Here is a 25314-nt window from a genome sequence, read left to right on the forward strand (position 1 = left end):
GACAACAGTGCCCAGGCTGCACTACCAGCTAAGCACACAACTCTTAGCTGGCGGTCTTTGTCATCGCTTGACCCGTGGAAGCATGAGGTAGGAACTTGTGAGGACCAGAGCAATATTGAACGCTCTCCTTATCGACTCACCGTTTTGCAGCCCTATCTAATCGACAAGTCGGACATTTTAGGTGAAGTTGGGGATTCTTAAGGGACATTGGGGATTTTAAGGAGATATTGAGGATTTCTAAGAAACATTGGGGATTTTTAAGGGACATTGGGGATTTGTAGGAGATATTGGGAAGGGGAAAAGGGAACTTAGGAATCATGGGGGTCCTCTTAGGAGAAGTTGGGGATTCTTAAGGGACATTGGGGATTTTAAGGCGATATTGGGGAGGGTAAAGTGAACTTAGGAATCATGGGGTCCTTGAGAAATGATACCTTTGGGGAATCTTATCAATAAGTTGGCCCTTTTAGGAGATATTGGGGATTTTTAACGAACATTGGGGAATTTTACGAGATACTGGGTAGGGTAAACGGAACTTAGGAATCATGGCGGTCCTGGGGAAATGATACTTTTGGGAAATCTAAACAAGTTGGACATTTTAGGAGATATTGGGGATTTTTAAGGAACATTGGGGATTTTTAAGGAACATTGGGGATTTTTACGAGATATTGGGTAGGGTAAAGGGAACTTAGGAATCATGGGGGTCCTTGGGAAATGATACCTTTGGGGAATCTAAACAACAAGTTGGACATTTTAGGAGATATTGGGGATTTTCAAGAAACATTGGGGATTTTTAAGAAACATTGGGGAATTTTTGGAGATATTGGGAAGGGGAAAAGGGAACTTAGGAATCATGGGGGTCCTTGAGATATGATACTTTAGGGGAATCTAATCAACAAGTTGGATATTTAAGGAGAAGTTGGGGATTCTTAAGGGACATTGGGGATTTTTTGGCGATATTGAGGAATGTTATCAACAAGTTGACCATTTTAGGAGATATTGGGGATTTTTAAGGAACATTGGGGATTTTGAGGAGATATTGGGGCGGGTAAAGGAAACTTATGAATCATTGGGGTCCTTGGGAAATGATACCTTTGGGGAATCTAATCGACAAGTCGGACATTTTAGGAGAAGTTGGGGATTCTTAAGGGACATTGGGGATTTTTAGGCGATATTGGGGATTTTTAAGGAACATTGGGGATTTTTGAAGATATTGGGGAGGGTAAAGGGAACTTGGGAATCATGGGGGTCCTTGGGATATGATACCTTTGGGGATTCTAATCAACAAGTTGGACATTTTAAGAGAAGTTAGGGATTCTCAAGGAACATTGGGAATTTTTGGGAAATATTGGGGATTTTTAGGAACATTGAAGATTTTTCAAGGCGATGAGGATTTGAAGGAGATATTGGGAACTTTTCAAGGAGCGTTGGGAATTGTAGGAGATATTGAGGAGGGTCATCGGAACATAGGAATCATGGGGGTCCTTGGGAAATGATACCTTTGGGATTCGTTAGATTTAGTTGGACATTTTAGGAGAAGTTGGGGATGCTGCAAGAACATTGGAAATTTTGAGGAGATATTTGAGATTTTTTAGTAATGTTGGGGCTTTTTAGAAGATATAGGGGATTTTTAAGGAATTTTGGGGCTTTTGAGAAGATATTGGATATTTTTTAAGGAACGATTGGGATTTAAAGAGATATTGGGGAGGGTAAGGGGAACTTAGGAATTATGGGGGTCTGCATGAGAAATGATACCTTTGGGGAACCTAAGCAACAAGTTCATCATTTTATCAGAAGTAGGGGATTTTTTAAGAAACATTGGTAATTTTTAGGAGATATTGGAGATTGTAAAGGAAACATAGGTATCATCATCCCCAATGTCCCTTAAGAATCCCCAACTTCTCCTAGAATGGCCAACTTGTTGATTAGATTCCCCATAAGGTATCATTTCCCAAGGACCCCCATGATTCCTAAGTTCCCTTTTCCTCTTCACAATATCTCCTAAGAATCCCCAATGTTCCTTAAAAATCCCCAATATCTCCTAATAATCCCCAATGTCCATTAAGAATCCCCAACTTCTCCTAAAATGTATAACTTGTTGATTAGATTCCCAAAAGGTATCATTTCATGAGGACCGCCATGATTCCTTAGTTCCCTTTACCGTACCCAATATCTCGTAAAAATCCCCAATGTCCCTTCAGAATCCCCAACTTCTCCGAAGAGGACCCCCATGATTTTAGGGTTCCCTTTTCCGCTTTTCAATATCTCCTAAAAATCCCCAAATGTTCCTCAAAAAACCCCAATGTTCCTTAAAAATCCCCAATATCTCCTAAAAATCCCCAATGTTCCTTATGAATCCCTAACTTCTCCTAAAATGTCCGACTTGTCGATTAGATTCCTCAAAGGTATCACTTCCCAAGGACCCCCATGATTCTTAAGTTCCCTTTACCAGCCTCAATATCTCCTAAAAATTCCCAATGTTCCTTATGAATACCCAACTTCTCCTAAGAGGACCCCCATGATTCCTAAGTTCCCTTTTCCCCTTCTCAATATCTCCTAAAAATCCCCAATGTTCCTTCAAAATCCCCAATGTTCCTTAAAAATCCCCAATATCTCCTAAAAATCCCCAATATTCCTTAAGAATCCCCAACTTCTCCTAAAATGTCCGACTTGTCGATTAGATTCCTCAAAAGTATCACTTCCCAAGGACCTCCATGATTCCTAAGTTCCCTTTACCAGCCCCAATATCTCCTAAAAATCCCAATATTCCTTATGAATACCCAACTTCTCCTAAAAGGACCCCCATGATTCCTAAGTTCCCTTTTCCTCTTCTCAATATCTCCTAAAAATCCCCAATGTTCCTTAAGAATGCCCAACATCTCCTAAGAGGACCCCCATGATTCCTAAGTTCCCTTTTCCCCTTCCCAATATCTCCTAAAAATCCCCAATGTTCCTTTAAAATCCCCAATGTTCCTTAAAAATCCCCAATATCTCCTAAAAATCCCCAATGTTCCTTAAGAATCCCCAACTTCTCCTAAAATGTCCAACTTGATAAGATTCCCCAAAGGTATCATTTCCCAAGGATCCCCTATGATTCCTAAGTTTCCTTTACCCTACCCAATATCTCCTAAAAATCCCCAATGTTCCTTAAGAATCCCCAACTTCTCCTAAAATGTCCGACTTGTTGATTAGATTCCTCAAAGGTATCATTTCTCAAGGATCCCCCATGATTCCTAAGTTCCCTTTACCCTCCCCAATATCTTCTAAAAATCCCCAATGTTCCTTATGAATACCCAACTTCTCCTAAGAGGACCCCCATGATTCCTAAGTTCCCTTTTCCCCTTCTCAATATCTCCTAAAAATCCCCTATGTCCCTTCAAAATCCTCAATGTTCCTAAAAAATCCCCAATATCTCCTAAACATCCCCAATGTTCCTTAAGAACAACTTCTCCTTAAATGTCCAACTTGTCGATTAGATTCCACAAAAGTATCACTTCCCAAGGATCCCCCATGATTCCTAAGTTCCCTTTACCCTCCCCAATATCTCCTAAAAATCCCCAATGTTCCTTATGAATACCCAACTTCTCCTAAGAGGACCCCCATGATTCCTAAGTTCCCTTTTCCCCTTCTCAATATCTCCTAAAAATCCCCAATGTCCCTTCAAAATCCTCAATATTCCTTAAAATCCCCAATATCTCCTAAAAATCCCCAATGTTTCTTAATAATCCCCAACTTCTCCTAAAATGTTCAACTTGTCGATTAGATTCCTCAAAAGTATCACTTCCCAAGGATCCCCCATGATACCCAAGTTCCCTTTACCCTCCCCAATATCTCTTAAAAATCCCCAATGTTCCTTATGAATACCCAACTTCTCCTAAGAGAACCCCCATGATTCCTAAGTTCCCTTTTCCCCTTCTCAATATCTCCTAAAAATCCCCAATGTCCCTTCAAAATTCTCAATGTTCCTTAAAAATCCCCAATATCTCCTAAAAATCCCCAATGTTCCTTAAGAATCCCCAACTTCTCCTAAAATGTCCGACTTGTCGATTAGATTCCTCAAAGGTATCACTTCCCAAGGACCCCCATGATTCTTAAGTTACCTTTACCAGCCTCAATATCTTCTAAAAATCCCCAATGTTCCTTATTAATACCCAATATCTCCTAAAAATCCCCAATGTTCCTTAAAAATCCCCAATATCTCCTAAAAATTCCCAATGTCCCTTAAGAATCCCCAACTTCTCCTAATATGTCCAACTTGTTGATTAGATTCCCCAAAGGTATCATTTCATAAGGATCCAAATGATTCCTAAGTTCTCTTTACCCTCACCAATATCGCCTTAAAATCCACAATGTCCCTTAAGAATCCCCAACTTCTCTCAAGAGGACCCCCATGATTCCTAAGTTCCCTTTTCATCTTCTCAATATCTCCCAAAATCCCCAATGTTCCTTCAAAATCCCCAATGTTCCTTAAAATCCCCAATATCTCGTAAAAATCCCCAATGTTCCTTAAGAATCCCCAACTTCTCCTAAAATGTCCGACTTGTCGATTAGATTCCTCAAAAGTATCACTTCCCAAGGATCCCCCATGATTCCTAAGTTCCCTTTACCCTCACCAATATCGCCTTAAAATCCACAATGTCCCTTAAGAATCCCCAACTTCTCTCAAGAGGACCCCCATGATTCCTAAGTTCCCTTTTCCCCTTCTCAATATCTCCCAAAATCCCCAATGTTCCTTCAAAATCCCCAATGTTCCTTAAAAATCCCCAATATCTCCTAAAAACCCCCAATGTTCCTTAAGAATCCCCTACTTCTCCTAAAATGTCCGACTTGTCGATTAGATTCCTCAAAGGTATCACTTCCCAAGGACCCCCATGATTCTTAAGTTCCCTTTACCAGCCTCAATATCTCAAAAAAAATCCCCAATGTTCCTTATTAATACCCAATATCTCCTAAAAATCCCCAATGTTCCTTAAAAATCCCCAATATCACCTAAAAATCCCCAATGTCCCTTAAGAATCCCCAACTTCTCCTAATATGTCCAACTTGTTGATTAGATTCCCCAAAGGTATCATTTCATGAGGATCCAAATGATTCCTAAGTTCCCTTTACCCTCCCCAATATCGCCTTAAAATCCCCAATGTCCCTGTAGAACACCCAACTTCTCTCAAGAGGTCCCCCATGATTCCTAAGTTCCCTTTTCCCCTTCTCAATATCTCCTAAAATTCCCCAATGTTCCTTCAAAATCCCCAATGTTCCTTAAAAATCCCCAATATCTCCTAAAAACCCCCAATGTTCCTTAAGAATCCCCAACTTCTCCTAAAATGGCCGACTTGTCGATTAGATTCCTCAAAAGTATCACTTCCCAAGGACCTCCATGATTCTTAAGTTCCCTTTACCAGCCCCAATATCTCCTAAAAATCCCCAATGTTCCTAAAGAATCCCCAACTTCTCCTAAAATGTCCGACTTGTCGATTAGATTCCTCAAAAGTATCACTTCGCAAGGATCCCCCATGATTCCTTAGTTCCCTTCACCCTCCCCAATATCTCCTAAAAATCCCCAATGTTCCTTATGAATACCCAACTTCTCCTAAGAGGACCCCCATGATTCCTAAGTTCCCTTTTCCCCTTCTCAATATCTCCTAAAAATCCCCAATGTTCCTTAAAAATCCCCAATATCTCCTAATAATCCCCAATGTTCCTTAAAAATCCCCAATATCTCCTAAAAATCCCCAATGTTCCTTAAGAATCCCCAACTTCTCCTAAAATGTCCGACTTGTCGATTAGATTCCTCAAAAGTATCACTTCCCAAGGATCCCCCATGATTCCTAAGTTCCCTTTACCCTCCCCAATATCTCCTAAAAATCCCCAATGTTGCTTAAAAATCCCCAATATCTCCTAAAAATCCCCTATGTCCCTTAAGAATCCCCAACTTCTCCTAAAATGTCCGACTTGTCGATTAGATTCCTCAAAAGTATCACTTCCCAAGGATCCCCCATGATTCCTAAGTTCCCTTTACCCTCCCCAATATCTCCTAAAAATCCCCAATGTTGCTTAAAAATCCCCAATATCTCCTAAAAATCCCCTATGTCCCTTAAGAATCCCCAACTTCTCCTAAAATGTCCAACTTGTTGATTAGATTCCTCAAAGGTATCATTTCCCAAGGATCCCCCATCATTGGTTCCAAAGGAATTTATTGCTGTATGTTTTACAACTGAGCTGAGAAACAGGCTCTGTCCCAGTGGGAATGTTATGCAAGAAATATGAAGAATCATTATCCTTGCACATCATACAAAAAAAATGAAATGCATCAAATAAGTGCATGCTCTAAATTGCCGCACGCACTGACCCCCCCATCTGAACAGCACCGCAGCAGAGCTACGAGTGCGAGGGATTTAAATGGTTGCTCTTGTAAATACACTTTCGTCGGCGCTTTCCTTTCGCTCCGTCGAAAAACAAGTTAACTGCACGTTGCACTTAGTATGCGCAAATCCAAACGCGACAAAGAGCGAGCTCGTTTTCTGTATGCGATGACATCACCCACCAGCAGCCAAGCCAGCAGCAGTAGCTGAGTATCGCGAACTGACTCAATATGCTCTCTCTGCGGGAGCCAAACATTGGGAGCCAAACATTGAAGATAGAGGTTATGTTAAACCTTGTTGTACCTGTGTGCTTGATTGAAGAGTATTGTTATCTAGGTGCTGCGGATATAATCAAAACTGTAGTCACGATATCTCCATTTGCCGCTGTCAATCCGTTGGAAAGCGAGGAGAAGGATAAACATTGTTTTGAACCCTTTTCAGCTAATTTTGTAATAACTATCCATCAAAATTTCCATCGCGAATGGAAAATAATAATCTTTGCACACGAAAACAAAACTGGAATAATGGTGGATTGATCATGTTTACCATTTCCGAACAGCGTCGCGACGGCATGTTTGACAACTGCGCTGAGAGAGGTGTTTGCAAGAAAATTGAACGCTCGTGCGTGTTTACAAGCTGTGTGCCGGGAGTGTGTTGGTGTGTGTTAGCTAGCTTGAAAAATAAAACCGTTTCTATTCGCAGCACCTAGAGCAGTAGTCATCCTCATGCCGTGGAGCAACAGCACACGAACGCACGACGGATAGGGTGATGACCATTGTTTTGGCATGAAGTTAATGCAATTTGGAACCTTATTTTCAAAAACATTTTTTGGCTTAACAACAAAAGATAGAGTTTTGGTGTCAAAGAAACATTTTTAGGGAACAAGTTCGTGCATCTTTTGTAGAAGAACTTTTTTAACAAAAGCTTTATTTTCATATTTAAATCATCAAAAATGTCCAAAAAAGAGTCGATTTTTTCGACCAATTTAGCATTATTTTTCAATTTAAGGCCTTTCAAACTATTTTTACAAAGTTTACGTCCAAGAGACTAAGAAAGAAGAAGTAATTAGCTTTCAGTTCGTGCGCTGAGAAAGTTTGTACGATTGATAGTTTAGTAGATATAGGACTTCAAAGATAACCAAAAATTAAAAACTTAAAATGTGATTAACTCACTTAGCAGTGATTTCCGACCCTATGTTCCATGGAAACTTTTTCATCTCTCATCAAGACCTATCAGCCCTGAAAATATCCAAAACCCGGAACCAAACACCCTGTATATATATTTTATAATCACCAATATCACAGAAATAACAAGAAGTAATTGATCTGTTGATCAAACCACTAGCTAGTTTATGCATTTTGTTTTTCTCCTCGTCGCCACTTGTGGGAACCGCGTCTGGTATGCACGAGAGTATATAATAGACGGACTGCGCTGCTGCGCACAATGCGGTGCGGAGCCTATAGTGTGACACAATGTGGGTGGATATGTGGCACACAAATGAGTATACTGCATAAAGGTGAACGGTTAACCCTCTAGTACCCAACTCCGCCTTTAGACGGGGTATAGTTTGAGCATTTTTCAAATTTTTGTTTCATGGGTAATCAAAATTTTTATATTTTTGGCTGATATTTAGGACTGCTTTGTATGTCTCAAAATAATTTTTGGTGCATTTTAAAGCGAATTTACATTTTTTTAAAATCATTGAAAAACTGATGTTTTGATCACTTTTTAGAAGTCATTGTTTATTTTGTATTGAATCGCTACAATTAACATATTTAAAATTTTTCCCAAATAATTCTATCCTTGTTTAATAGTTTAAGGGGATTGAATACACTCTAAAATTATTTTCCTTAAAATTACTCGGAAAATAAAATTTCATATGAAAAAATTTTAAAATAAATATATTTCAACAATAATCATAAAATCTCAAAATGTTTTCATCCCAAAAAATCCGTGCCCCAAATAGGCTTCCAGAAAAAATATAAGTGGGGATGTTCAAAAATAAAAATTAGAAAGATCAAAAACTGAAATTCACGAAATCGAGAATTAAAAAGAATCATCTTCCAAAACATGTTTAAATCGATTTTAGATGACGAAAAATGATATTTTGATCAAAATCAAAATTTTGGGTATTAGAGGGTTAAGACACTCGTCATCACAAACGATATTTTTTAAAACTTAGTATCTGAATTCACAGTATCATTATTTTGGCTTTTTAACATGTCACTTGAAACTGGAACCCCTTATACCCATCTATAAATCTGAAAAAATGCGATGTTCGCATTTATCGTGACAATCAAAAGTGCATTTATCTGAGCACTTTTGGATGGTCGAGAGCGCCAAGTTCTGCTCGCCACAACACTGGCTCGATAAACGTTCACTACATTTGAATTCCAGATTTTCGGTCTCACTGGCTAGCTTTGCTCCAGCTTTCATCAGAGAAGTGCACTTGTAATGGTACACTCTGGAACACCTCGAGCATGCAGTTGGTATGTCAGGCGGTAGTATGGAAATACCACAAACACACTCAGCCGTTTAGCTTACCACCAGGGGGGCAAAAAAAGGCAAAATCCCCGTAGCTCACAACAAAAACACGTTCAAAATTGTTTGTGCTGAAAATTTATGCATTACACAATTTCTCACTGATTTATTTGCTATCTCCGCGTTGTCGTGTAATTTCGAACGATTGCACGCTAAAATTTTGATAACCTTTTGCTAGTTTTACAAGTTTTACTTAAGTAGCAACGTATGGTAATAACTAATTCGCAAATGTCGTGCACATCCCAAATCTGTCAGAGTGCCAGATACTACAGACAAACACGCACGTAACGCTAAAGCTCTTAGTAAACACTTTGCCAAGTGTGCAACACCTTTATCAACATTGACAAAACATCTGTAATGTCTAGCAGATGCTTGGAATATGCGTGTGTAAAAATTTGCACACTTGGCAAAGCGTGTACTGACGGCTTAACACAGATGAGACAACACAAAATCGCAAATTAACTACAAATATTGCCGTGTGGAGAGATCGGGAACCTGTCAACCGGGGTGCGGGTATTCCCTAATCCAGTGATTCCCAAAGTGAGCGAAATCTCCCCCTTGGGGGCGAAAATAAGGCCCAGGGGGGCGAAAATTCGAGAAATCAAAATTGGGGGGTGAAAATACTAAAAAAGGGGGCGATTTTTTCAATGATTGGTAAACATGTAAAGTATTGAATTACAAGTCGAGAATGTGAACTGAATCATAAAAACACCCTGACATTCAAGCTTACAGTTCAAGGTTTGTCTAGAATAATAAAAAAAATATTGGTATTTATGTGGACTTTTTGGCAAAATTGCTAGACAAGACTGCTACACGTATTTCTGAAGGGTTTGTGTGATTCTAATAATCTGAATAACAATATATTTGGAACTCCTATAATGAACATTCGTGAATCGTGATTAGTTTTTGTCAAAATTATGAAATGAACATAGTTTTTTTTCGCGAATTGATGAGAAAAATTGTGTTTCAACTCGTAGGCCAAGCAAAAACATGTATATCAGACGAATTTCAGAACACTTTTTTGATGAAATTCGTAACACAGTGTTTACAAACAACTGTGTTTGAAAATATTTCAGAGATGCTTCTCGGAGGAATCCCAAGCTTTACTGAAGTTAATTTTAAAACATTTCAAAAATTCTGCGTAAAATTCCATTTACATCTAGTCATGAATGCTGCATATTTACTTATTTGAAAATTTATTTAAAACACAGAAAGCATTCAAACTTATACGAAGCTCGTTGATTTGAAACTGGATTTAAAGAAACGTTAGTTTGAAAAAACACCGATATTTATTATTATTTTTCTTTATTATCGAGATTACCAGTCTTCGGCAACACAGACATTTTTCTGAGTTGTACTTTTTTCATATTTGTTTGTAATTGTTTTCAAATTCTCCACCAGTCTTATTTGACTACTAGTGACCAAACATTGACTCTCAGTTGTTGAAAAAGCTCTTTAAGGACAGTGATAAAACATCTGGTTGGGAATATCGAGTGTTCTTCACAGCTCGTTCTATTTCGATTAATAAATCTGTAAATTTTCAATTTACAACGGTTTGAGAAGTAGGCATAAACACGATTTCAATATTTTTGTAAGCACGATTTAAATTCACTATATTTTTTTCAAATGCGAAAAATCAACGCATTTATAAAACAATTTATTGAAAATTAAAATGCCACAGATTTAGATACACTCAGTGGCACTGCTAGATTTGCCACAGTAGCGCTTCTAAAAGTTTTAGCTAAGCACAGTTTCAGCATTCTACTATAGAAAAAAATAAAATCTCATCTAGGGGGGCGAAAATATTTTTTTGAAGCTCTAAGGGGACGATACCTTCTAAAAGTTCGGGAAACATTGCCCTAATCGAACAACGATGACAGCAGAAGGGCGCATAAAAAAACGAGGTAGTTTGTGCAGCAAGGAGACAACAAATTGACGAAGTTTGAAATAGGGTGTCGAATCGACCTTCGAATCCAGTGGCCAAGGAAACTCACAATTTGTATTTTTGTATTTGTATTTATTAGATTTGACGTAAGCCTGGCAGTTATAAACTATTTTTCAGGTCAAGGAAAGTACCTTATAGTATAGAGTATTACATTTAGAAAAAACTAATATTATACAACTGCAAAGCGAAGTTATTTTAGTTACAGTGTGTTTAAATTAGTGCTTTTTTGAAAGAAGTAATCGTAGGTTTGTTCTTGACTTCCGTGGGTAGCACATTCCAGCTGAGTGCCCCGGCGATTATCACGCTTTTCCTGCTACTGGTGCTGTTCCTCGGAATTATGAAGGAGCTCGTTCGATCTGAGCGGCATTTTTGAAGGAGGTCGAGGATGTACGTCGGATGTGAGTCGTAAAACGCACTTCGCATGAAGCAGTTGATACGATTCTGGTAGTGCTGCTTGAGGTCACGACCCAGAATATTGTTGCGAGCAGCAGCGGTGGAATCTCTTCTCCGGATGTTGTATACGAAACGGACACCGGCCTTAAAACTCCGATGCAGTTGGTCCTTAAGTTGGGCGGATAGTCCAGGCACGAACACTGCGCTGTATGTGAGAAAGGGCATGATCACCGCTTGCATCAGCTTCATTCGTGTGGGAATCGAAAGGACCGGTGCGAAGCGACGGAAAACCTTTATCGTGCCAAAAACTTTTTTGGTTACATCGTTCACTTGGGCCGTCCACTTCAAGTTGCTATCCATCTTTAATCCGAGATTGTTGACCTCATTGGACAGCGGGATGACTTCTCCACAAAATGAGATTTTGCTTTGTGGTGTGATGTTATCTTGTTTGCAGAAGATTATTGTCTGAGTTTTGCCAGGGTTAGGGAAAAGGTTGTTAGCTCTGCAGTCCACACCTCAATCGCTTCGAGGTCTTCATTCAGCACGTTGATCATGCTGTCTACATCTTGAACCGGTCCGAAGATGTAAATTTGCATATCGTCAGCGTAAAGATGGTTCTGGCAGCGTAGAACCTCAGGCATGCTGTTAATGTACAGGGCGAATAGCAGTGCGCTGAGGCAGGACCCTTGCGGAGTTCCATCTGAATCCTTTCTGATGATTTCTTGCTGCCCATCTTGACAAACTGAGTGCGGTTCGTCAGGTATGATGACACCAAATCGCGCGCAGCATCACAGAACCCGAATTCTTCTTGCAGTTTTCTGTCTAGCTTTTGGTGGTTGACACAGTTAAAAGCAAGCGACAGATCAACAAGAACCATTACAACAAACAAGAACCATAACAGTACACAATACACGGTGTGTCTGGTGGACAACATTAATTTAAAAAAATCGGTATCGCTAAGACACCCACCAAACGAAAGCTAAGGGTCCCCCCTTTCATGTGAGACTTAAAGGAGAAAGTTCTATCGGCGGGTCTAGAACAATTTTTTTTTTTGAAAAAAATTTGATATTTTTTCATTTTTTTCGAAGAACACATTTATGACAAAACACTGTTTTTCCATTGCAAGCATGATTTTCCGACGATATATTTTTATATTATGTTTATTATTCTTCACATAAAAGCACAATAGTACCATGTGAATGGGAAATCCAGGCGATGACAGTTTTGTGTTTATGGACAGTGTGGTGAAAGTACTAGAACATTGAGTATAAAATCGAGTGATATGCAGTTCCTTTGATTTCCAATCTAGATTCCAATAATGTGTTTGCATCCTATGACAGATGCATATACGTCTTTAGAATCTCGTATTTGACTGGCACCAACTTACCTTACCGGTCAGGCTAAGGCCGGGGTGGCCTCTGCTGTACATAGTAGCCGCCTCCATTCCACTCGGTCCATGGCTGTATGTCTCCAGTTCCGCACTCTGCGTAGGGTCCGCAGATCGTCCTCCACTTGGTCGACCCACCTAGCTCGCTGCGCTCCACGTCTTCTTGTACCGGTCGGATGACTCTCGAGAACCATTTTAGTCGGGTTGCTATCCGACATCCTGATGACGTGACCCGCCCACCGTAGCCTCCCGATTTTCGCGGTATGGACGATGGTTGGTTCTCTCAGCAGCTGATGCAGCTCGTGGTTCATTCGCCTTCTCCAAGTCCCGTCTTCCATCTGCACTCCGCCGTAGATGGTGCGCAACACCTTCCGTTCGAAAACTCCAAGGGCGCGTTGGTCCTCTGCACGTAGGGTCCATGTTTCGTGCCCATAGAGGACCACCGGTCTAATCAGCGTTTTGTAGATGGTTAACTTCGTGTTACGGCGAACTTTATTCGATCGTAGAGTTCTGCGGAGTCCAAAGTAGGCACGATTTCCTGCCACAATGCGCCTCTGGATTTCTCTGCTGGTGTCGTTGTCGTCGGTCACCAGTGAGCCCAAGTACACGAATTCTTCAACCGCCTCGATTTCATCACCGTCGATATGAATTCGGGGTGGCGGGCGCGGTAATTCCTCCCTGGAGCCCTTTGCCATCATGTACTTTGTCTTCGACACATTAATGACTAATCCGATTCGCCTGGCTTCACTCTTTAGTCGGATGTACGTTTCCGCCATCGTCTCAAATTTACGAGCAATAATATCAATATCATCGGCGAAACCAAGCAGCTGAACGGACTTCGTGAAAATCGTCCCACTCGTGTTTATCCCCGCTCTTCTTATTACACCCTCCAAAGCAATGTTGAACAGCAAGCACGAAAGACCATCACCTTGCCGCAACCCTCTGCGAGATTCGAAGGGACTCGAGAGTGTCCCTGATACTCGAACTACGCACATCACTCGATCCATCGTCGCCTTGATCAACCGTATCAGTTTATCCGGGAATCCGTATTCGTGCATAATCTGCCATAGCTGTTCTCGATCGATTGTATCATACGCCGATTTGAAATCGATGAACAAGTGATGTGTGGGTACGTTGTATTCGCGGCATTTCTGCAACACCTGGCGGATGGCGAACATCTGGTCCGTTGTAGCGCGTTCACCCATGAATCCAGCCTGATATTGCCCCACGAACTCTCTTGCAATCGGTGATAGACGGCGGCATAAAATTTGGGAGAGTACCTTGTAGGCAGCGCTCAGTAGTGTGATCGCGCGATAGTTCCCGCAATCCAACTTGTCGCCCTTTTTGTAGATGGGACACACGATACCTTCCATCCATTCCTCCGGTAATACTTCCTCCTCCCAAATCTTGGTAATGACCCAGTGTAGTGCTCTCACCAGTGCTTCTCCACCGTATTTTAGAAGCTCGCTTGGTAGTTGATCTGCTCCAGCGGCTTTGTTGTTTTTCAACCGGCCAACCTCCTCCTCAATCTCTTGAAGGTCAGGGGCCGGAAGTCTTTCGTCCTGTGCACATACTCCTAGATCTGTTACCACGCCACCTTCGGTACTTGCAACGTCGCCATTGAGGTGCTCATCGTAATGCTGCCGCCACCTCTCGACCACCTCACGCTCGCTCGTGAGAATATTCCCGTGATTATCTCGGCACATGTCGGCTTGTGGCACAAAGCCTCTGCGCGAGCGGTTCAGCTTCTCGTAGAACTTTCGTGTGTCCTTAGCGCGGTACAGCTCTTCCATCGCTTCGCGATCTCGTTCTTCCTGCTGGCGCTTCTTCATCCGGAAGACTGAGTTCTGCCTGTTCCGCGCCTGTTTGTAACGTGCCTCATTCGCTCTCGTACGGTGTTGCAGCATTCTCGCCCATGCTGCATTCTTCTCGTTTTTCAACGGTTCACATTCGCCGTCGTACCAGTCGTTTCTGTGATTCGGAGTCGCGAAGCCTAGTTCTGTAGCCGAGGTACTACCTATGGCGGATCGGATGTCCCTCCAGCCATCTTCAAGTGTAGCTGCGCCAAGCTGCTCTTCCGTAGGTAGGGCCACTGCTAACTGCTGCGCGTAGTCTTGAGCCACTTCTCCGTTACGAAGTTGCTCGATGTTGAGCCGCGGCGTTCGACTTCGACGCGTGGTGATAACTGTCGAAAGTTTTGAGCGCATGCATACAGCGACTAAGTAGTGATCCGAATCTATATTCGCACTGCGGTATGTGCGGACGTTGGTTATATCCGAGAAGAATTTACCGTCGATTAGAACGTGGTCGATTTGATTTTCTGTTTGTTGATCGGGTGATCTCCAGGTGGCTTTATGGATATCTTTGCGGGGGAAGAAGGTGCTTCGGACTACCATACCCGTGACTGGCACCAGCAGGTCACAAATCGAACACCTTTACAGCATATACCGTCATTTGGTTCTTCAGATTTGTGCTCTTGAAATTTCGGGGTGTGACTTCGTCATATATGCTCCTAAAACAGCTTCTCAACTTCAATGCGCGTCTGGTACTCAAGACACATGTTTTCTTTCGTCTTCTTCTTCTTCTTCTTCTTCTTGGCGAAACGTCCCTACAGGGACAACGCATGCTTCTTAGCTTGTTCTATGAGCACTGTAGGAGATGTAATAAGAATAAATGAAATTGTTTGATTTGTTTGAAATTTTCTTATTTTATCTTCTACAAGCACTTTCACAGTTTTTAACTAAAAACTTCTTTTGCCAATTACTTTTGTGTGACTTGCTCGAAAATACTACATGCTCATTTAAGTCAAGGAAATTTCCTTCACGAAAAGGCCCTGGACTGACCGGGAATCGAACCCGTCATCCTCAGCATGGTTGTGCTGGGTACTCACGCCTTTGCAGATGTGGCTTTATGGACACTTTTCGTTATCAAAAACAAATCATCGGTGAACAAAATCGGTTTACTGTTCAGGTCACTCGTTGACGCCGGTTTCTATCTGGATGGTAGTTCATGAATATTTGAGAGCTTCATCTGATCTGCCTGATCTCTGGGTTTAACCCGCAAATATTCAGCAACCGCAGCAACTTTATGAGAAGTCTGAATGATGTTCAACCTGTTTCAATGTACTTCAGCTTCAGTGCAAACAAGCTGCTTGCCTTTGATCATTTTCCTGTAGCATCTAGAACACAACCGCAACGAGAAATTTCTTTCTGCGTCATCGGTAGTAGCGCTAGATCTGCCACGTTTGCCCATTATGAGAAGTAGTAGTTCTTGCAGAACTACATATTTCACAAATAAGGGCCGGAACTCCATGTAGAAGGTTTCAAATAATATGTAAGCTCATAGAGAGTAAATCTAATGGGTATATTCGCCACCATTGAATGGGATAAATTTAAAAGAGCAAGTTCGAACTTTTTTGTGGGGTAGTACTAACTGCTATCTCTGATATCTTTCAGAAAAAAAGTTTTCATAATATCAACAACCTGCAAGTAGAAACAAGAACAAGTTATGACATTTTCAATCCGTTATGATTAATATGTATGTGCTCAGACATATGTACTTTAATGTAAAACATGTATATATGTCAATAAAGCTGTAGAAATGAATGAAAAGTTGCTAACTCGTCTATTATGCCATGATGCTAGCAGAAGATGTGGAGCGGACCTGGTGTGATGGTTAGAACACTTGACTATATTTTTTACTGAACAAATCTAAAACAGTAAACATCAACTGCTTTCGATGATAATTGTGGCGGAAAAACATTTCTTCAAACACAAAACGTACTCTTTGGTTTGGTTTTCCTCGTCACTTAGGGGGTTCTTGTCGTAGTTGTATCTTTAAAAGTAAGGAGCTATACCTAACTGCAATAACTGCAGGAGCTATACCTAACTGCAATTAACTAAAAATGTTTAAGTCTTAGGTACCATAAAGGTGCACAAATTGAACAAATACCGGCATGTGATAATTCTAACCGAACCACGGCATACAAGGATATAAGACGATCACATTGATAAAATTGATGTGGAGTTCTAGATCGTTTTATTCATGCTTTTGAACGATTTAAATTGCATCATCAAGAAACTTTAAGTTTTCCGAAATGGATTACCTTCCAAATGTTGTGCCCCGTTATTCGAGCTACTTTGATGTATGTTCTATTTGTGTTGACATTACTCGGCCTACTTTGATCGTTAAACTGTTAAATCATAAGACACTGTCAATAAAAAATAAGAAAATTGCAGCCGCAATAACTACTTCCACATGTATAAAAGGCGAAGTTTATTTGTATACGTGTATGCCCAGATACTGCTGAAATTCTATTCAACTGCCTTAAATATTTTTTTTGCACTTTATGTTTAAGCAATATTTTGTAAGGAAAATTTTTAATTTTTGATTTGACCCGTTTACTCTTTTAAAAGGACACGTTACTAATGGGCGACCTCATACAAGCCCATTTGGCTACAATCAAGGTTGAAAAAAGAAAAAACACAAGCCTCAATGATAATAATATTTGAAAAAAAAAATTGTTCTAGACCCGCCGATAGAACTTTCTTCTTTTAGGCTCAAATGAAAGAGGGGACCTTCAGCTTTCGTTTGGTGGGTGTTTTAGCGATACCGATTTTTTTTTTTAAATAATTTTGTTCTACCAGACACACCGTGAATAAGAGACTGAGAAAATCTTCCCGAATTTTTGGGATATTATTGGAAGAGCATTATTTCTCCAGGACTAAAAATGTTTACGTCCACACATAAAAGGAAATAATCAAAACAGACACAGACATTTTTCTTTAATGAAAGCACTGCCGGCCAGTGGGTGATGGATTGTACATACACATATTATTAGAAAAGCATTATTTATGTTTTTTTGGAGTATATGGTCAGAATAAACTACAGCTGCCAGTAACTTGAAAATAGTAGGCCGTGGAGTTTTGACGTCTGTGGTATCCTGAGTGATAGAATAATTATTATCGCGTATCTTGCAGTTTGTGTTAATACTCATACGAAGTAAATAAGAGTGATTTAGAGTGTTTGCTTTGTGTGTGAGAGAGTCAACAATACAGCGGGTTGTGTTGCACGACACTTGGCTGTGTGGACGATGGAAACCTGAAGCGACTTGTTCGTTTTTTTTATGTCGCTCAGGCGACTACGGATCGGTTGAGAGTACAGTGGCGACGAGAAGTGGATTACCTACGCGCAGGCTTGACAAAAATTCCCTCGAGAGAAAATGAGGAAGCGATTTCGGCGATTTCCTGAGGAGAAAAATTAAAACTCAGAAATAACAACGCAAACCCTCAACATCACCGAGCGTGAGCTTGTCACGCAGCGAGGAGTTCGTCCGACACTCATAATTGCTTGTTATGTTTCTCACGTCCACTCACACTCAAAAAGCTCTCGCGAGTTCCACTCCCATACAAAGAAAGACTCTCGAGGCAAAAATCGCACTCTTTTATCCGAAATCATCATCGGCTAATTTTTCGTTCCCCTCTTCCTCGCTCAATTTGTGTTGCCTCTCTGTTTGGGGTTCGTTCGCTCCCTCGCGACGTGGCAGAAGCAAAACACCGCTCTAGAGCATGTTACAAAACTCTTTTGATTTTGTGGAGTATTATCAAGCCTGCCTACGCGTGCCAAACAAATTGATTTTTCCTAAGAAACTAAAGTGAAAAAGCTCATTGTGAAGGCTCACATTGACGCTCTGTTTGCTGTAGACGGGCTCAAGAAGGAGAGTTACGACGGGCTCAACCGTCTGATCAGCGAATTTTAAAAGAATCTCCAAATGCTAGACAAGATTGGTGAGAGAACAGCGGATTGGAGTATTCTACTGGTCCACATGGTATGTAACCACCTGGATCCTACTACCTTAAGGCATTGGGAGACCCACCACAACTCGAAGAATGTTCCAACCTACCACAATCTCATCACTTTTCTTCGAAATCACTGCGCGGTGCTCCAATCAGTCGCTTCACCGAAGTCCAGTCAAACCGAACAGAAATCATTGAGGCCAACAGTCTGTTAAACCGTCTTCAAGTCCAGCACGATCAAACCAACAGAACACTAACACAGCTACCTCTGCCAACTCGCAAAACACGCCCAACCACAGAACAACCCACCACAAGCCAAAATCTAGTTTCATTGCCCGGTACTCCTAGGGAATTGCGCTACTTGGGCGGTGGCTTCTATATTCGTCTGTTTGCCTCTATAACTCAGTCAAATTTGAACCAATTGACAAAATTATTGGAATGCAGTGAGAAAGGTATAGTATCTACCCGTGTACAACATTTCAAGTCAATTGGTTCAAAATTGACTGAGTTATATAACAGACGAATATAGAAGCCACCGCCCAAGTGGCGCGATACCCTACTCAAAACATATTCCTGTCAATGGCGCTCGTCAAGATCCATGATCGGTTTGGCAAGACGATGCTAGCCCGAGCTTTGTTGGATTCTTGCTCACAACATTGTACAGTGGTCCACGAACCAGATTTACGAAGAAAGATGCATTCAGCGCCTTCAAATGATTTTCTAGGTTAATATGGTCTTCTACAAGGTTTTTCCAAAAAATAAGGCCGTCTTTTCAATATACATGAAAATTAGGGTGGTCCATATTTTCAAAGAAATTGGGAACCAAACTTTTTTATTTGCAAGAATAACTATATCCAGCTTTCCACGCTCGCCATAATGGCGGATGCTATAAAACAATTTGACAGCATCTGTGCCCCAGCTAACGCAACGATTTTATCCATAGCAACCATTGATAAACAAAATTTTCTCTTGTCAACGGAAAACAGACCAGGCAAAAGATTCATTATCATTTTCAATTTAAATTATTCAGTTTTAAAACAAGTATTTTTGTTCTAGCCTAGATAAATTAGCATCATACTTAGCTTGTTGTTGTTACTGTTGCTTCTCTTAGCCCTCGAGGATGGACACTGGAAACCTGAGAGGACACCGATCAAAACCCCAGGCTGCTGATATGACCAACGGCAGCCGGTGGGCTGGGCTCAAAAGGCATCTTTTGTTCCTCGAGTCACAGGGTCCTTTAGAGGTTTAGCAGAGACAATTTCGAACGATATCATTAACTTTCAGACGATTTCATGAAATGTAAAATGACGTAGATGCTGCTGGGGCGATTCCAACGACGAGGAGGGCCAGAGATGGAAACCAACGGTGAAGGCTAGCGCAAGCACAGACCATTGATGATGCCCCAGGTTGATAGGCTGTGCCGACGAGGGTCATGGCCAGTCAACGAAACCGATGCTGGGAACCAAAATGTGGGCCAGCCGGTGGAGGGTGGCCGATAACAGCGATTACTGCAGAAGGTCGAGAAAATCTATCCAGATCGACAGTCCGTGGCCATCAAAGAAGAACGGCTCCGGAGCCAAAACGTATGCCAACGAGGGTGACCGCCGAAGAAGAGCGGCAATGGGAAGCCGTTTACAGCGGTTGTCGTAGAACATCTATAGCGATGCAACGGCTCAACTGTTCATGGAAAGATGTAGTTACGAAGGCTGGAGACTGTATCCATCCAGTACCGTTGAGAATCTGTGAAACCGTTGTCCTCTCATGCATTTAAGTTTGCGTTTATCATAAATGGACACATATAAAAGATATGCCGGACGAGGTTTGATAAGTCCCAAGATTCGATTGTTGGAATCCAGCACTGCAAGCCCCGTGTGAAACAAAAATAAGTGTCATTCAATTATTTAAAGCGGTTGCATGGCGCTCGTCCGTAAATTAGTACTTCTCCTAAAGACATTCCGCAATTCGTTAGGGATTGTTCCTGGAATTTCACGGTGGATTTCTCTTGATGGGTCCAGGAGTTCCCCAAGAGATTCTTCCACGAATTTATTCAGGGTATCCTTAAGGAGTTCATTCATGGATTAAACCAGGAGTGCCTTCGGAGAATCCTCCAGGAGTTCAGTCAGGAATTTTCTAAAAAAAAATCACCACCAATCATTTAGAAGTCCGTTCGTCAGGGATTCCTCCTGGTGATCATTCAAGGATCTCTCCAGAAATTTCGTCAGAAATTCCTTTGGGGAATCCTCAAGGAATTCCTTCGGCGAATTCTCCAGTAATACCCTCAGGGATTCTATCCAAAATTCCCACAGGGATACCCCCGAGAATTCCATCCGGGATTTCCCCGGAAATTTTATCCCGGATTTCCTCGGTAATTCGTTAGGGGATTCCCCCGGATGCTGGTTCCCAGCATCGGTCTCGTTGACTGGCCATGACCCTCGTCGGCACAGCCTATCAACCTAGGGCATCATCAACGGTCTGTGCCTGCGCTAGCCTTCACCGTCGGTATCCATCTCTGGCTCTCATCGCCGTTGGAATCGCCCCAGCAGCATGTACGTCATTTTTAATTTCATGATTAAATAAATTAAAACTCTTAAAGTAATCTCCACAATGAGTCAATGATATCGTCCGAAATTTTCTCCGCAAAGCCTCTAAAGGACCCTGAGAAAAGATGCCTTTTGAGCCCAGCCCACCGGCTGCTGTTGGTCACATCAGCAGCCTGGGGTTTTGATCGGTGTCCTCTCTGGTTTCCGGTGTCTATCCACGAGGGCTAAGAGAGGCAACAGTAATAAGCTCAATATGATGTTAATTTGTCCAGGCTAGAACAAAAATACTTATTTTAAAACTGAATAATTTAAATTGAAAATGATAATGAATCTTTTGCCTGGTCTGTTTTCCGTTGACAAGAGAAAATTTTGTTTATCAATAGTTGCTATGGATGAAATAAGTCGTTGCGTTAGCTGGGGCACAGATACTGTCAAATTGTTTTATAGCATCCGCCATTATGGCGAGCGTGGAAAGCTGGATACACCAATTTTGAGCAAGTTTGCTGAAGACACTTTGTAGCTTTAAAATTGACCGATCTAGATGAATTTTTCTGAATAAGTTCCGGTTTTCTGGCGTTAGCTTTTTCATTTTCGATTTTTCATCAAAGTCGCCCAAGAAACACTTGTAGAGCGTTTGAAGACGCGTCGTTTCGTGCGCTGAGATGGTCGTTATCTCTTTTGGTACAAAAGTTTTCTTAAAAAATCATAGTTTTTTAAAAAGGTATTATGACGGGTTGGGGCAAACATAAAAAAAAATATCTTTAGCCCGCATTCAAAAGAAGAAATGGTGTTATAAAACATATCAAAAAATTAGAGGGGTGTAATTTTTGTAACTCAAGTGAAAAATACTTGAAAAGTGCCTATTTTTTTTCTAGAAAATCATCAATATCTATTGAACGAAATGACGCAGCCACATTCTCAGCGCACGAAAATGTGCGTTTTTTAAAACTCTAAAAATGGTTCTTAGACAACTTTGATGATAAATTTGAAACAAAAAAGATAAAGCGTTTAAACTGTTTGACCAAATTTGGAGCATTTTTCCATAGTTTCCATAGGGCTAGCGTCAGTTTTATTGCTTTATCTTTTTTGTTTCAAATTTCTCGTCAAGGTCGCCTAAGAACCTTTTTAGAGCTTCCAAAAACGCGCATTTTCGTTCGCTGAGAATGTTGCTACGTCATGCCGTTCAAAAGATATTGATGATTTTCTAGAAAAAAATAGGCACTTTGCAAATATTTTTCACTTGAGTTATATAAATAATACCCCTTTAATTTTTTGATATGTTTTATAACAGCATTTCTTTTTTTTAATACAGCAAAAGATATTTTTTTATGTTTGCCCCAACCCATCATAAACCCTTTTTCGAAAACTATGATTTTTTAAGAAAAACGTCTGTATCCTAGGGGCGGGACAGTGCCTAATACCGATGCTAATACCGCCTAATAAATATTAGTTTCCTAATCTTCATGGTTCACCGAATCAATTTTTTGTACAGTATGTCATGGTTTTCCATACAACAACCATCAGGTATCAGAAGGCTGGCTCCAGAGGCACGTTATCCCCCATTTGGGACATTTGTGCCATCGCCATACATATGAGCCTATTTCATCATTTACCTGAGGGAGATTGGGACAAGGGATGGGAATTGGGAAAGGGAAAGGTGATGAAATAGGAATGGGTGCCCTAGAAGAGGGAATGAACGCCTAAGCGCAACGAGAGCTCATAGCCCATACCTCAACGGGGTTAATCAGTGCCCTGAAAAGGACACTGTAAAACGCATAAGCGTAAAAAGAGCCTATAGCTCATTGGAGGTAGCTTGCGACGTCATGCGACTTTCAATATGACATAGAAAGGCACGTCATCAAAAGCATCCTCAATATTCAAGAAATCACCCAAGCAAAAACTACGTTTGAGCGAGTGCTTTCTTGAAAACGTATACAACTTTGTGTAAAAGAGTCACTCTGGACATCCCAAATTGGGAGACATGTGCCTTAATACCGCTAATGAATATTAGAGCTGTCCCGCCCCTAGTACATATATATATATATTATATATTTTTAGGATTTTTCTGGCTTTTCAGTCCGATTGTGAGATCAAAAACAATCTTATGTTCTCTTACTCCGACGTTTCGATCCGTATCGGATCTTTTTCAAGGATTCGAGCTATCGATTGCTTTTTCGTCATTTGGATTTTTCAATCTCTCAACCGTCATTTGATTTTTGTGGAAATCCGTTTTTTACCCGGAAAAACCACAAATTTGATTTGACTAATCGGGATTCGGACCGCTTTCGATACTATCTATCTACAATTTTAAAAATTTTTGAAATTGTAGATAGATAGTATCGAAAGCGGTCCGAATCCCGATTAGTCAAATCAAATTTGTGGTTTTTCCGGGTAAAAAACGGATTTCCACAAAAATCAAATGACGGTTGAGAGATTGAAAAATCCAAATGACGAAAAAGCAATCGATAGCTCGAATCCTTGAAAAAGATCCGATACGGATCGAAACGTCGGAGTAAGAGAACATAAGATTGTTTTTGATCTCACAATCGGACTGAAAAGCCAGAAAAATCCTAAAAATACACCAAGAACAGTCGTAACCAATTGGCAAAAATATATATTATATATATACATATTGTTAATGATGAAAGAACGGTGATGAAAGAAAAAAGGCTTTCCGCCGTGCGTGGGCTAAAAAAAAAAGAAAGTAATAAAGCTAAATAAAAGTGAGCCGAATATGAAAGAAAATAATGTTCAAAATGGGCATTTGTGATAAATAATTTCTGGGTGATTAATTATTATGTTGCAAATTGTGCTAAATGGAAAGAAAAATGAAGTGAAACGAAACTAGTGTTGCTGTTTTGGTGACGCTGCTTTGAAGCAGTTCTGTGTGCAGCCGCTGACCTTGATTCTTCTCGCATGGGCTAGAACAAAGAAGATTTAGTCACTGATCAGTGGTCATTGTGTTGTGTAGCTAAGCCGGTGAAAAGGTTTGCTAAACAAACAAAAGGGGAAAGAAATATATTTATATTATTATTATATATATATAGCGCGGATGCATTGGTGTAGTGATGGAAAACGCTGTTTGCCTGATTGCTGATGGCTTTTGCGGCATTTCTATTTGATTATTGATTTCACTCTGGTAGCCAGGTGAATACAAAATGTATTTGTTTTCAGCGTAGTCCTGCACAAGAAGGTATGTACATTGTCAGTTATTTATGTTTTTCCCTAAGTACTGGAGGATATTCATCACGATATACCTTTTGAAGGTTTCGGTTCATATTTCTGAACGTGTTCGGGTACAGTAACAGCTGCTCAAGGTTGAAAAGATAGAAAATACGCATTTTACGAACTTCGCAAAAACATGGCAGAATCTTTTCAAGAAATTGAATGCTGTAAACAGTTTTGTCTAGGGAATCGCGCCACTTGGGCGGTGGTTTCTATATTCGTCTGTTTTCCACTATAACTCAGTCAAATTGGAACCAATTGACACAACTTTTGGAATGTGGTGAGATAGGTATAGTATGTACCCGTGTACAACATTTCAAGTCAATTGGTTCAAAATTGACTGAGTTATAGTGGAAAACAAACGAATATAGAAGCCACCGCCCAAGTGGCGCGATACCCTATATATATATATATATATATATATATATATATATATATATATATATATATATATATATATATATATATATATATATATATATATATATATATATATATATATATATATATATATATATATATATATATATATATATATACATATATATATATATATATATATATATATATATATATATATATATATATATATATATATATATATATATATATATATATATATATATATATACCTATATATTTACCTAAATGAATTCTGTTTCGAATCTCAAGCATAGGCGCATTGTTGTTATTGAGTGAGCTGCCTCAGATTATAAGAAAATTAAAACGTAAGTCTATTTGTTTGGGGATGATCAGAAAAAAAAAGACCTATAGATAATGTGATTTGGGGGTGGAAGCTCAGGTAAAATATTATCTCCTGGGCGCCCATTAAAAACACCACCCCCGGCGAAGACTGGCGCTCGAGCCTAGCTATTTAGCACTGTAGTTGGAGGAAATACCAATGCAGAACCCGTAGCTTATATATATATATATATATATATATATATATATATATATATATATATATACATATACCTATATATTTACCTAAATGAATTCTGTTTCGAATCTCAAGCATAGGCGCATTGTTGTTATTGAGTGAGCTGCCTCAGATTATAAGAAAATGAAAACGTAAGTCTATTTGTTTGGGGATGATCAGAAAAAAAAAAGACCTATAGATAATGTGATTTGT

This window comes from Aedes albopictus, chromosome 1, assembly GCF_035046485.1.
Source record: "Aedes albopictus strain Foshan chromosome 1, AalbF5, whole genome shotgun sequence".
NCBI lineage: Eukaryota > Metazoa > Arthropoda > Insecta > Diptera > Culicidae > Aedes > Aedes albopictus.